The following is a 12,852-nucleotide window of genomic DNA, read 5'->3' on the forward strand; positions in this document are numbered from 1 at the left end:
CATTGGGAAGTTAGCCTTTGCTAGGAAAGACTGACTTCCAAGTGGTAAGGTCACAACAAAGAAGTAAAGGTCTAGCAGAGAAAACCTGTAGCAGAGAAAGAGAAAGTTTCTAGCAGAGAAATCCCGACAGAGAGGTAAAGAGGGGTATAGTGCAGTTAGGGAAATGTGTGAGAGAAACAAAGAGAAGTTAATGTTGAAAAAGAAAATGTCTTTTCAGTGGGCGGAGAGTCCCTCACAGGCAGCTATGCCAAAGGAGGTTCCCTTGGCCTGGCATGATTCCTGCTTTTGCCCTCTCTGCAAGGAATTGAGGTGAAGGAAGCTTGTTATATGGGTAGCTCTTGGTGGGGGCTGGGAGCAGTTTGAGTTGGAATCAGAATAGAAAATCTTGGAATTGAATAAGTGTCTCTGGACTAATCTCCAACTCAATAGAGGTAGATAGAAATCTCCATCTCCAGCATAGGTTAAGTATGAATGGTCCTGGACTCAACTAGTCCCAGATAACAGAATGAAACCACTTTATCTTAATTCCCTAGGGCAGGTTCTCAGGGGAGAGCTCCTCTGAGAGAATTCCCAAGCCTTCCCTCCAAAGTGTGAGAGAGTTTAGGGGCTCCCCTTGTCAGTATTATTAAGCAATGATGACTCAATGGTGGGGAATCTATGCTTGTGGATCATGCTGTCTGTCCAGGAGTTAGCAATTTCTTACAGGCACACATATCTAACGTTACAAAGGAAAAGGAAAAAGCATACCTCACAAGAAGATATAATGCTCTCCTCCCATTTTTTTGTGTTTCAAAAAATCACATGGTGTATTAACATTTGTCAAAATCAAAGATGTCTGTTTATTTGGCGGTGTTCCCAGACTATATTATGCTCTTGGGAGATAGGATCCTATGATAGTTTACTGAGTTCTTTGCTGATATAATATGTGATGAGGATGCTTTTGAGTTTCTGCCTTGTCTCACACTAAGTTGTGTCCTATTTGTTCTTAAGACTAGGACTTTAATGAGCTAGGACTTGGTGGAAGTTTAGATAGGATCCAGATCTTTTCAGTTTTTCAAATACTTGGAATAAGCTGGAATAAATGTAGATGATTCTTGGAATTATCTATGGAAAATAAGGAAGAAGTTAGAATATAAAAATAGAAGGTGCCTCTAGAATATTCTGCTTATGGAGACAGGGTTTTTTTTTCCATCATTCTATGCCCCCCCCCCCCCACACACACACATACACTCAGGGGTTGGGGAGAAAGCAGTTGGGATTAAGTGACTTGCTTGGAGTCACATAGCTAGTAAGTATCAAGTATTGAAGGCCAAATTTGAACTCAGATCCTCCTGAGGATCTATGCTCTATCCACCAAGCCACCTAGCTGCCCCAAGGTATAAGTTTTGATTCATTTCTTCACAGTCCTAGCATGGATCTACGCAAACAGAGATTATGTCAAGTCCCTGAAGCTAATCTTTCCCTATGGTCCAAGCCATGTTGATTGACCCCCTTTGGATCGCACTACAATATTGTATCCACATGGTATCTCTCCTGACCCCACTATGCTTCTCAACCCCATTTCTAACTAACTCTTTTAGGGTGCTAAATTTCTTTCAGAATTTAGCCTGCCAGAACCAGGAGATCATTATAACAGAGCAACAACAATATTATACAACAATCAATTCTGATGGACGTGACTCTTTCCAACAACGAGAAGATTGATGCCAGTTCTAGTGATCAAAAAGGAAAGAAAATGAGTAAGAAAACAAAATGCAGGCAACTAACATCAAAAAGAGTGAGAATGCTATGTTGTGATCCACATTCAGTTCCCACAGTCCTCTCCCTGGGTGTGGATGGCTCTCTTCATCACAAGGTCATTGGAACTGGTCTGAATCTTGTTGTATAATCTTGTTGCTGTGTATAATGTTCTCCTGGTTCTGCTCACTTCACTCAGCATCAGTTCGTGTAAACAAACAAACCTTAACACCAAAACAGAGGAGAATCTTTAAGAACCTCTATACAGAGACAATGAAGTACCAATTCAAAGAATTCACAGATTACCTCTAGAAGAAAAAAAAAAGGCTACTAACTCTAAAGCACTAAAGTTCATTAAACTGAATAATTCAATTCAGAAACAACAAGTTCAGCCGGTCATCAGGAGAAAGATCTTAAAATACAATGGTAAGGATATTCAAATAAATAACATATTAGAAAAAGGAGGAATATAATAATATGTTCCAGAAAACTTTGGAGCTCAGGATGCAGCCCAAAATGACTATTCTATAAATCTGAGTTTAATCAGGACAAAAGCTGGACATTCAATAATAAAGTGTTAGAAACATTTTTAGAGAGAAAATCAGAACTGAAGAGATTATTTGCTTCTTGAACACTCCAAATAACAGAGAATGCAAGAGAAATGAGTAAATGTAGCAGGTAAAAACAACAACCAAACGACAATAGAAAGATTAGTAAGAAATTTCTTTCTAAATATATATAAGGAGACAACGATGTGATTTATGATGTGGGGTTTGGCACCAAATAATGTGGTTCAAGGACCAACATAATGTTGGTGCTGTAGATACCACATGATGATAGGCACCAAAAATTGTAATTCTGTCATGTAAAGGATTCACAATGGCCATTGTCTTTGAGATTTGTTTAGAAGGGGTTACAGACAAAATAAAGGGATACAATTGATACTAGGAATGGTTCCCTAGTGGAATTTGCCATTTACCAAGAGAAAGGAAACATCCCATGAGGCTGGGGCAAATCCTTAGTTGGCAGGTGAAATCCTGAAACAGACATAGCACCCCAAATGAGCTAGATATAAGGAGAAGTACAATTGGGAATTATAGTTGAATTAGAAGAGATACCACATGACATGGGGAAGGGGAATGGAAAAGACACCATGAGGCAGAATGCCACAGTGGACTGACCCAAAGGAAAGCAGTAGCCATGTATAGTAGCCCATAAATAGATTTTATAGGGAAAATTTAACCACAGGGATGACTGGACTTCTGACAAGGCATGGCAAGGTGAGACTGTTGAGATTGGGAAGAGGACCCCAAAAGTTTGGGGCACAGACCAGTGTTATAAAGTATCTCAAAAGAATTTGCAGGCTTGAACCTATTTCCTGGTCAAGGGGCAAAGTTTGCTGTAATTGCAATGCCATTACAAAGTGGGCTGAATTCCAAAAGAAATTAGCAGAGAAACAGACGCAAGGAGACACATTTATCCAGCTTTCTATCATTGACATGCTAATTCTATGGCTCACAGGCAAGATAGAGGAGTGCTCATCTCCAGAATTTGGTTCTCCCTGACAAGATTATCAGTCAGCAACAAATTGAGGAGTAGTTTCTGGAATTTGATTCTCACTGACCAACAGATTATTTGACTTTGGAATCAGATTGCCAGAACAGAAACTCCCCAAAATCATCACTATATTTCCCTAGAAGTAGTCCTTCAAGACTGCTGGAGACCTCTATAGAGGATGGATCTCAAGGATTTGACATAGCTTGGATTTTAGACTGGACTATGTCCCCAAAGGGTGGGACTGATGCAGGTCTAGAGTAGAGAATTGATGTGAGAATCCCCTCTGGTGCACAGGTCCAGCGTGAAAGAATTCACAAATCCAAAAAGTCTGAATGGTAAAAGGGATTTTTATTGGCACCAAGAAGCCAGCTTTGCTAAGAAGACAGATTCCTCAGTAGCAAGAAGTCCTGACAGAGAAATAATAAAGGTTATCACTGAGAAGAGAATGTCTTTACAGCGGGCAAGAGACTGTCTAGTTGTGCCAAGAAGAGATGTCCCTTGGCAAAAAGCATAATCCTACTTCGGACTTCTGCAGCGATTTTGAGTTCAAAATGGTCTTTTTATTGGCAATCTGAGGCGTGGTTCCAGTTGAAAAGAAAATCAATGCCCCCAGGCCTAGATATTTATCTTGGAGTTTCAAGCTACTCAGCAGACCCAGATTTCTAACTGATTAAAATCATTTTGATTTCTTCATTTTTCCAGAGCCTGGAATTTCCTGAAGAGGATTAAGCTACCCCTAAAAGATCAGTGGAGGGTGATTTGACCAAGATCTCCATTTGAATGAAGCCACTTAATTTGTCTGGGAAAATATGCTTTCCTAGACTTTTCAGTCTCTGACTGAAGACTCCGAATCTCCCTTCTTTTACAGCTCAAAGGGGACACAATTTCATATTCACCATCATTGCTTCCCCCCAAAAGTCAAGGGGGACAGTTTCAGGGTTCACCCTGTCAGGATCATGAACTAACTGATATATATCAGTGCCCTCTCCCTTCTGCTTCATTAATTTTTATCAATTCTTCAGCTAACCACACCCAACATTGAATAACTCATCAATAGGATTGAAGGTGGAAATCTGATAGAGATAACTATAAAGAGGTGGATGGGAGTATTATGAACAGAACATGGAGAACTCCTACCTCAGATGAATATTCTTTTATGAGACTACATTATAATAGGAGAGGGTACATTAAAAAAGGAAGAGAGGAGTAGGAGAATAGAAAAGAAAAAGTTATCTATTAGAGCTAAATCAAAGTCTAGGTCTCAAAAAGAGAACAGAGGAGTTCACCATAGGGAAATGAGGAAATGAAGTGGTAATAAAGGTGTCAGGTACCAGGAGTGGTGATATGGAATAGAAATATGAGATACATTTTGGAGAACATAATAGTTCAACTGACACAAAGAAGTTATAGGCATTCAACACAAGTGATAAAGATATTGCTATTTATTACTTGAATAACACACTGTCTCAAACCAATCAGAACTGAGAACCATAGACTTATACATGATTTGGGCAATTTGCTTTTGGGGAACACAACTTTTTATAGCACAGGGGAGACAAAGCAATGGGAGGAGTACAGGACTAAGGGGATAAGGAAAAGAAGCAGGAAGAAATTTGATTGCTCAGAGGGAGTAGGGGGAAATAAAGGCAGGATTTAGAAGTGACCAAGGATATATATTGAGATGTTGAGATTGCCTTAAAGACAGTCTGGGAAAATCTGAATTCCTATCAAAGTGGTCTCAAAGATTGGAGACAGAAAGGATGAATTAACAATAGACTGGGAGAACTGACCCCATTATGATTAATAAAGAACAGGATGAGTTTTTTCCTTTTCTTTTTTCCTTCCTTTCCTTTCCTTTCCTTTCCTTTCCTTTCCTTTCCTTTCCTTTTCTCTTTCTTTCTTTCTTTCTTTCTTTCTTTCTTTCTTTCTTTCTTTCTTTCTTTCTTTCTTTCTTTCTTTTTTCTTTCTTTCCTTCCTTCCTTGATTTCTTCCTCTGTCCCTTCTTTCTTCCTTTCTTCCTTCCTTCCTTCCTTCCTTCCTTCCTCTTTCTTTCTTTCTTTCTTTTTTTTTTTTTTTTTGGTCAATTCCTGGGAATATGCTGGTCTAGCCCACAAGCTCATCCAGAATTCCCTTCAGAAGAATGAGGAAGAAGAAAGATCAAAAAAAGAGGAAAAGAAGAGGGCCTTACTTTAAAGGAGGAAGAGGTTTCACTGATTAATGCGTCTATAAGAAATTGATAGGCATTTGTTTTCCACAGTTATGAAAATTAAATCAACTTGCCTCTCGTGGCAGGGTAAAAAATTCCAAAATCCAGGAACTATAGTGGCAAGTATTGAAAGTAGCTCTGGAAATTTCTCAGGGATGAGCATACCACAAGCAAACCTTGGGTAGTATTGTGGAGACAGGCACTCTCAAACCTGCTTTGCCTGGAAAACGGGTGGGCACTTGTGGAATTGGCTATTCCTTTTTATCTTGGCATTCAATGAAGTATTAAAGACTGAATCAGGCAGAATTAAGTCAAGGATAGTAACTGATGAATTCAAGGCTAGAAATGTAGTTCTGCATTTGAGTCACTCCTACTCTGTTGAGCAAATATTATTAGATAAGTTGCACCAGAGAAATAGTGAAGAAAATAGCAGAATAATTGGTTAGCACTAATAGAATGGCATGGGAAAATGGAATGACTCTAGGAATGTTATTGGCAGGAAAAGGAGGAACATGTATTATAGTTGGAAGTAGTTTTGTTTAGGGGTGAAACACCCTAACATGTTTGGGGGTTCCCAGGCCGGTGTCACAGATTTTTCGAAAGAATTCTCAGCCCTAGTTTCCTAGATGAGGTTTGGCAAAAGGGTTTATTTACACTGAGCAGTTCTCAGTGGGCTAGTTTCTGATTAGGAAGTTTAGCAAAGATTTGGGAGACAGAGTTTAATTTTATTTAGCCTTCTGTGGCCAGGTGCTAGGGATGATCTCCAGATGAATTGAGGGAGGGATATCATCTCCAGATGAATTGAGGGAGGGATCTCTAAGTAAATAATGAGTGGTGATTATTCCCAAGGCCAGGATCTCCACATGAATTGAAAGTGGGGATTATTTTAGGAGTTTCTTGGGGCCAGGCTAAGGTGGGGAGGGGTTATCAGAAGGTTCAGGGTTTTCTGATCCAGGCTCCCCAGAAAGATCAGGAGGATCCTATTACATCATTCCCTCTCAAGCAATCACCCCCAAATTCATTTGAGGCAAAGGGACAGAAATCTCATCTTCTGGAGCTGCTTCAAGCTAACAAGGATTGTAGAGCTGTCCCTATGCTCAATGGGGGTTCAGACCAGGAAGGGAAGTATAAGATCTGAAGATGGCAGCAGCAACATCTAGGGGATATTAAGTGTCCCAGTAAGTTGTCTCATGATCTTCAGACTGAAGTTGGAAATTCATTGCTTGGAGCCTGGAAGTAACAAATCTCACAAGTAAGGTGGAGATGGTGACATTTGGGAATGTGGTCTTTGAAAATAATGCATCAGGTCCCATCTGTGTGTTATCTTGAGGATGCTGATGGCTGACCCAACAATGAATGCCCCTGAATGCCCCTACTGCCCATGGAGCTCCCTAGCTGAGACTAAGAAAGAGTTAATATCCTACTGGCATGAGCCATAGAATAATATCCATAGAAAAGAAAAGCCATAGAGAAAGTGCTAGGAACAAAGTTCTCATCCATGGAGTAGGAAAGAATAAGGAAGAAGATTATGACAAGGGGAGCCCCAAAACTCTCTTTCTCGGACTTTGGAGGAAAGCTTGGGAAACTCCCTCAGAGAAGCTCTCTCCTGAGAGACCCACCCCAGGGAATCAAGATAAAGTGATTTCATTCTGTTATCTGGGTGGGACTAGTTGAGTCCAGGACCACTCTTACTTAGCCCGTGCTGGAGATCAAGATTTCTATCTAACTCTATTGGGTTGGAGATTAGTCAAGGGACACTCATTCAATTCCAAGATTCTCTATTCTGATTCTAGCTCAAACTGCTCCCAGCCCTCACCAAGAGCTGCCCATAAAACGAGCTTCCTTCAACTCAATCCCTTGCATAAGGCCAAAAGCAGAGGACCTAATCATGCCAAGGAACCTCTCTCTCCCCTTGGCATAGCTGCAACCCTCTACTTGCTGAAAAGACATTCTCTTTCAGCGTTATTCCCTCTTTATCTCTCCCACCTATTTCCCTAATAGGACCTTATTCGCCTCTCTGTCAGGATTTCTCTGCTAGAAACCTTCTCTGCTACATCTTTAATAATAAACTTCTTTTGCCAGTTTAACTTTTCAGGTTCATAAATTCATTTATGAAGGACCTGCACCAACCAGAAGGGGGTTCCCACAACTCCCTACCCTGTGCCAAACCTCATCAATTAAAGTGAAAGAAAGAAGGACACAGACAATTTTACCCTTCTTTCTCTAGAGTGTTTTCAGGGATCCTGTGGAAGAGAAACTTCAGGTCCTCTATGGGTTCACAGGAATATTCTGAAATATCTGAAGGAGAGGTAGAAGCAGCATTTTTAATCCTAGAAACATGATCTCCCTTTGATGGTAGTTCTGGGTGCCAGACTCAGGGAATGCTGACCATGGAGCTTAAGACCAACTCCATCCCCATTCAGAGTTTCCTTACGATACTTTAACATTCCCTTTTCTTTCTTTTTTAAATTAAATTAAATTAAATTTTAATTAATTAATTCACAAAATATATGCGTGGGTAATTTTTCCAACATTGACCCTTGCAAAATCTTTTGTTCCAAATTTCCCCCTTTTTCTCCCCAGCACCTCCCTTAGCTGGCAAGTAGTTCAATACATGTTAAATATGTTGAAATATATGTTAGATCCAATATATGTATACATGTTTATACAGTTATCTTGCTGCACAAGAAAAATCAGATCAAGAAGGAAGGAAAAGAAAAACTGAAAAAGAAAACAAAATGCAAGCAAATAACAATAGAGAGTGTGAGAATGCTATTTGTGTTCCATACTCTGTTCCCATGGTTCTCTCTAGGTGTAGATGGCTCTCCATGACTGAACAAGTGGACCTGATTTGAATCTTGTCATTGTTGAAGAGAGTGATATCCATCAGAATTGATTGTGGTATATAGTCTTGTTGTTGTTGTGTATAATGATCTCCTGGTTCAACTTGTCTCACTCAACATCAGTTCATATAAGTCTCTCCAGGCTTCTCTGTATTCATCCTGCTGATCATTTCTTACAGAACAATAATATTCCATAGCATCCATATACCATAATTTATTAAGCCATTCTCCAGTTGATGGGTATCCACTCAGTTTCCAGTTTCTAGCCTTTTAAAGAGGGCTAACACAAACATTTTTGCACATGTAGGTCCCTTTCCCTTCTTTAAAATCTCTTTGGGATATAAGCCCAGTAGAAACCCTGCTGGATCAAAGGTTATGCACAGTTTGATAATTTTTTGAGCATAGTTCCAAATTGCTCTCCAGAATATTTGGATCCATTCACAACTCCAACAATGCATCAGGGTACCAGTTTTCCCACATCCCTTACAACATTTGTTGTTATCTTTTCCTGTCATCTTAACCAATCTGACAAGTGTGTAGTGGTATCACAGAGTTGTATTAATTTGCATTTCTACATTCACTTTTCTTAATCTGATCTGAGATGAGAGGAGTTAGTAAATAGATGGATTTGGGCTATATGTTGAGCTTGTTAGCAATCCCTACAACTGAGATACACTCACAATTCCCAGGGAGTGGAGTGAAGAGGTCTCTTAATTCTTTCTGGGTGCTTTCCCAAAAGAGCAGAAAGGGACTCAACATAAGATAGGAGTCAAGAAAGGGTTAGCATAAAGTTGCTATTTACTTTGTTTTTTTCTTTTTCTTTTCTTTCAGAATGGAGTAAATTCCTGGAATTATACCCAATGTTTCAGGAATTTTTCTTGCATCCTTAAAGTGACTATTGCCAAACTTCTTAATCATTGCTCTCAAAACTTTGAGAATTTGCTATGATGTTATTTTAATTTTAATTAGCTAACTTTTTGTGTAGCGCCCCAGTTTGACCAGAGCTGAGGTCCCCCCAAAAATGTTAGGCTTTTTAAGAAGTCTTCCCAGCATTCTAACTATATTATAGAAGTTTTTTCTTTCTGGTTGCATTTTAAATCTTTCCAGATAACAAAATCTGACTTACAGAACAAAAATAACATTCTGCACAGAGATGCAGATACAGACAAAAATGAAATGAAAGAGGACTGTCCCATCTTTGCCAAAAGCCATCCTATAGCACTTTGTCTCTTCTGGCATCCCAGGGGTGAAAAAGTGGCAAATGTTCCCTAGGAATTTTGCAGAAAATAGAAGAATTTCTAAGTCTGGGTGTCCCCAATTAAGGAAAACTTACTGAGCATGGAGTTGACAATGACTTAGACAAGTTTTCTTCCAGTGGCTTGGGGTGTCCCAACTACAGGATTGAGGGAGGAAAAAAATGGGGGTCTTACCTTGACAAGGAGGCCAGACTCTCTCTGTATTGTGCCAGCAAATGTTGACATTGGAAAGGGAATTCAAAAGGTTGGCTGTCAGACTGGTGAGACAAGGTGTCTCAAAAGCATTTATAGACTTGAACCTATATCCAAGCTTAGGGTCAAAGTTTATTGTAATTGTATCAACAATTGAAGTGGGCTAAAATCCAAGAGAGTTTAGCAAGGAAGCTGAAGCAAGAAGACACTTTTTTCTAGTTCTTTATGTTACTGATATGCTAATTTTGTGGCCTAGAGGTAGAACTGAGGAATAGTCTCAGGAATTTGGTTATCACTGACCAGCAGACCTAGGAATATCCTAAAGTCAGAAGACTTTAGAATCATTGACAAATAAGAATGTCAGAAAGATAGAGAGTCTCAGGATCACTAATAGATCTTCCCTAAAGTTTAAGAGAAGAAATATCATTATTCCCAGGCCAGAAGACTTCTACTATCATTGATAGAACAATAGCATTTTTAGATTATACTGCCTTAAAGTCATAGATTCTAAAGCTAGAAGTTTAGAATCAGTGACATATTGTTAGAACAGAAGCACTCTAAAGTCAGCAAGACCTTATTATTGCTGTCTCCTCTAGAAAAATATATTCCATCATATGTACCTCTCTCTCTCTCTCTCTCTCTCTCTCTCTCTCTATATATATATATATATATAATATATATTATACACACACACACACATATATATACACACATACATACATATACGAAATAGTATATCTTTTAGGGGAGATTGCACTAAGAGGACCCCCTGACTTTGGAAGGAGCTTCTGTCCTAACAATCTACCAGTGATTCTAAAGTCTTCTATATTCTAAAGGCTTTGGAATTGGTGATCCTGAGGGATCTCCCCCACCCCCTACCTTGGAGTATTATCATTCAGGCAATCTGTCAATGCTTGTAAAAGTCCTCTGATCTAGGAATATAATAATATTTCTTCCCTTAGGTTTTAGGGAAGATAGATTAGTGATCCTGAGATCTTCTGACTTTAGAACATCATTGTCAATGACTCTAAAGTCTTCTGGCTTTAGGAAATTCCTAGGTCTGCTAGTCAGTTATAACAAATTCCTAAAACCAGTCCTCAGTTCTACCTCTAGGCCATAAAATTAGCATATCAGTTACATGAAGAACTGGATAAAGGTGTCTCTTTTCTTCAGATTTCTTGCTAAAAATTCTTTTGGAATTTAGACCCCCTTCAATTGGTATTACAATTACAATAAACTTTGCCCCTTAATTTGGACATGGGTTCAAGCCTGCAAATTCTTTTGAGGCACCTCATAACATGGGTATGCAGTTCCCAATCTTTTAGAGATTCTTCCCAACCTCAACACAAGCACTATCTAATTCCAACTGTATTGGGATCAGATTTATGAGAGCCTCTTGTACTTACGCCTGTACTTAAGTATAATGCCTGTACTTAAAGACTCATCAGTTTAAAAAAAAAAAAAAAAAAAAAAGGAAAATAGGAAATTAAAAAAAAAAAAAAAACCCAAAACCTAGCCTAATTCATAGAAGGACAGACGTGGTGGAGGATTTTTGGTAGATAGGGATGCCATGAGAAAGTTGAAGGGCTAGGGCACCCACAACGTGAGCTGAGGACTAACATAAAATTTGAAGGATTGTTGGTTTAAGGACAGGGAAGAATTACAGCCAGAAGAATTTCTCTATGTCTGATCTGTCCTTGACTCTGTTCTATTGCATTGCTAATGCACTGGTAGGAAGAAGCGCTCAAAGTCTCATGTATTCAAGATGTCCCATACAGCTCAGTGATTTATACTGAAGCAACTGTGAGTAGAAAAACAGCAGGATCAAAAGCTGATCCAAGTTCCTGAATTTCCCAATTGTTTTGACTTTTACCCATTGAGGACTGTGGAGAAAAACAATATACTTGTAAAAAACAAAATATTTTACCAAGAACTCTGTTGACCCACTGATGAATTCAGGAAAGATTTATTTTACATTCTTTTTTTTTTTTGCTGAGGCAATTGGGGTTAAGTGACTTGCCCAGGGTCACATAGCTAGGAACTGTTAAGTGTCTGAGACCAGATTTTGAACTCAGGTCTTCCTGCCTTCGGGACTGATGCTCTACCCACTTCACCAAATAGCTGCCCCTATTTTACATTCTTCTAATAGGTACCTAGCTGATTAGACCTGAATGTCCACCCCTCATAATGTAGCCAGTCCTTGTCCCAAAGAAGCTTCCATTCTTGCTGAGAGGAAGGTAAAAGAGGAGACCTAAGGGCAAAGAGCAAAAGATTCTTTTCAAATCTCAGGCCATATTTGATTACAGCCCTGATTACAAAAGTCAGCCCCTACCCTTTGGGAAGCTTGCATTCTTTGGGGGGAAGACAACTAACTTGCACCCTTGATTATTCTTTGATGTCCTTGTGGGTTTCAGTTTTCTAATTTTAAGTTTCGTTTCTCCAATTTAATTTTTATAACTGTGGAAAACAAAGAAATGCCCCCAGATTTCTCATATTTGGGAATATCAAATGTTGGAAATACTTTCTAACTCCAGTTTTGAAAATATATGCAAACATTCCAGCATTGTGGTTGCTTATAGCTTCTACTGGGAGTGGCCAAATCTAGATACTTGAATTATGACAAGGGGTTTGAGTTGTGGCTATAGACAGGTTATGGGTTGCTGCTTGGGTCTTAGAGAAACCATGGAAGTATAATCTATATGTTAGTCATTTTAAGATATTGTATTTTATTTCCTTTCATTCTATGATAATGAATACATCACTGAATACAATTCATGCCCATGTGATGAATCCATTGTAATATAATAGAGAAGGAAAGAATTGATGAGGTCTTCAATATTAGATGTGGTTAGTAGAATTGATAAAAAATTAAGACTCTGATAGAGATCAGTTCAACTCTAAGGTCCCCTCCTCTGTAAAGGTCTCCAGCAGTCTCACCTTGCCAAGACCTGACAGAAATCCCAGTCATAGCATGTGTTGATTTATATTCAATAATCCTTTTTCTGGATGCAGATGGCATTTTCTGTTCAAAGTCTATTGAGATTGCTTTGGATCACTGAAC

This window comes from Antechinus flavipes, chromosome 3, assembly GCF_016432865.1.
Source record: "Antechinus flavipes isolate AdamAnt ecotype Samford, QLD, Australia chromosome 3, AdamAnt_v2, whole genome shotgun sequence".
Lineage (NCBI taxonomy): Eukaryota > Metazoa > Chordata > Mammalia > Dasyuromorphia > Dasyuridae > Antechinus > Antechinus flavipes.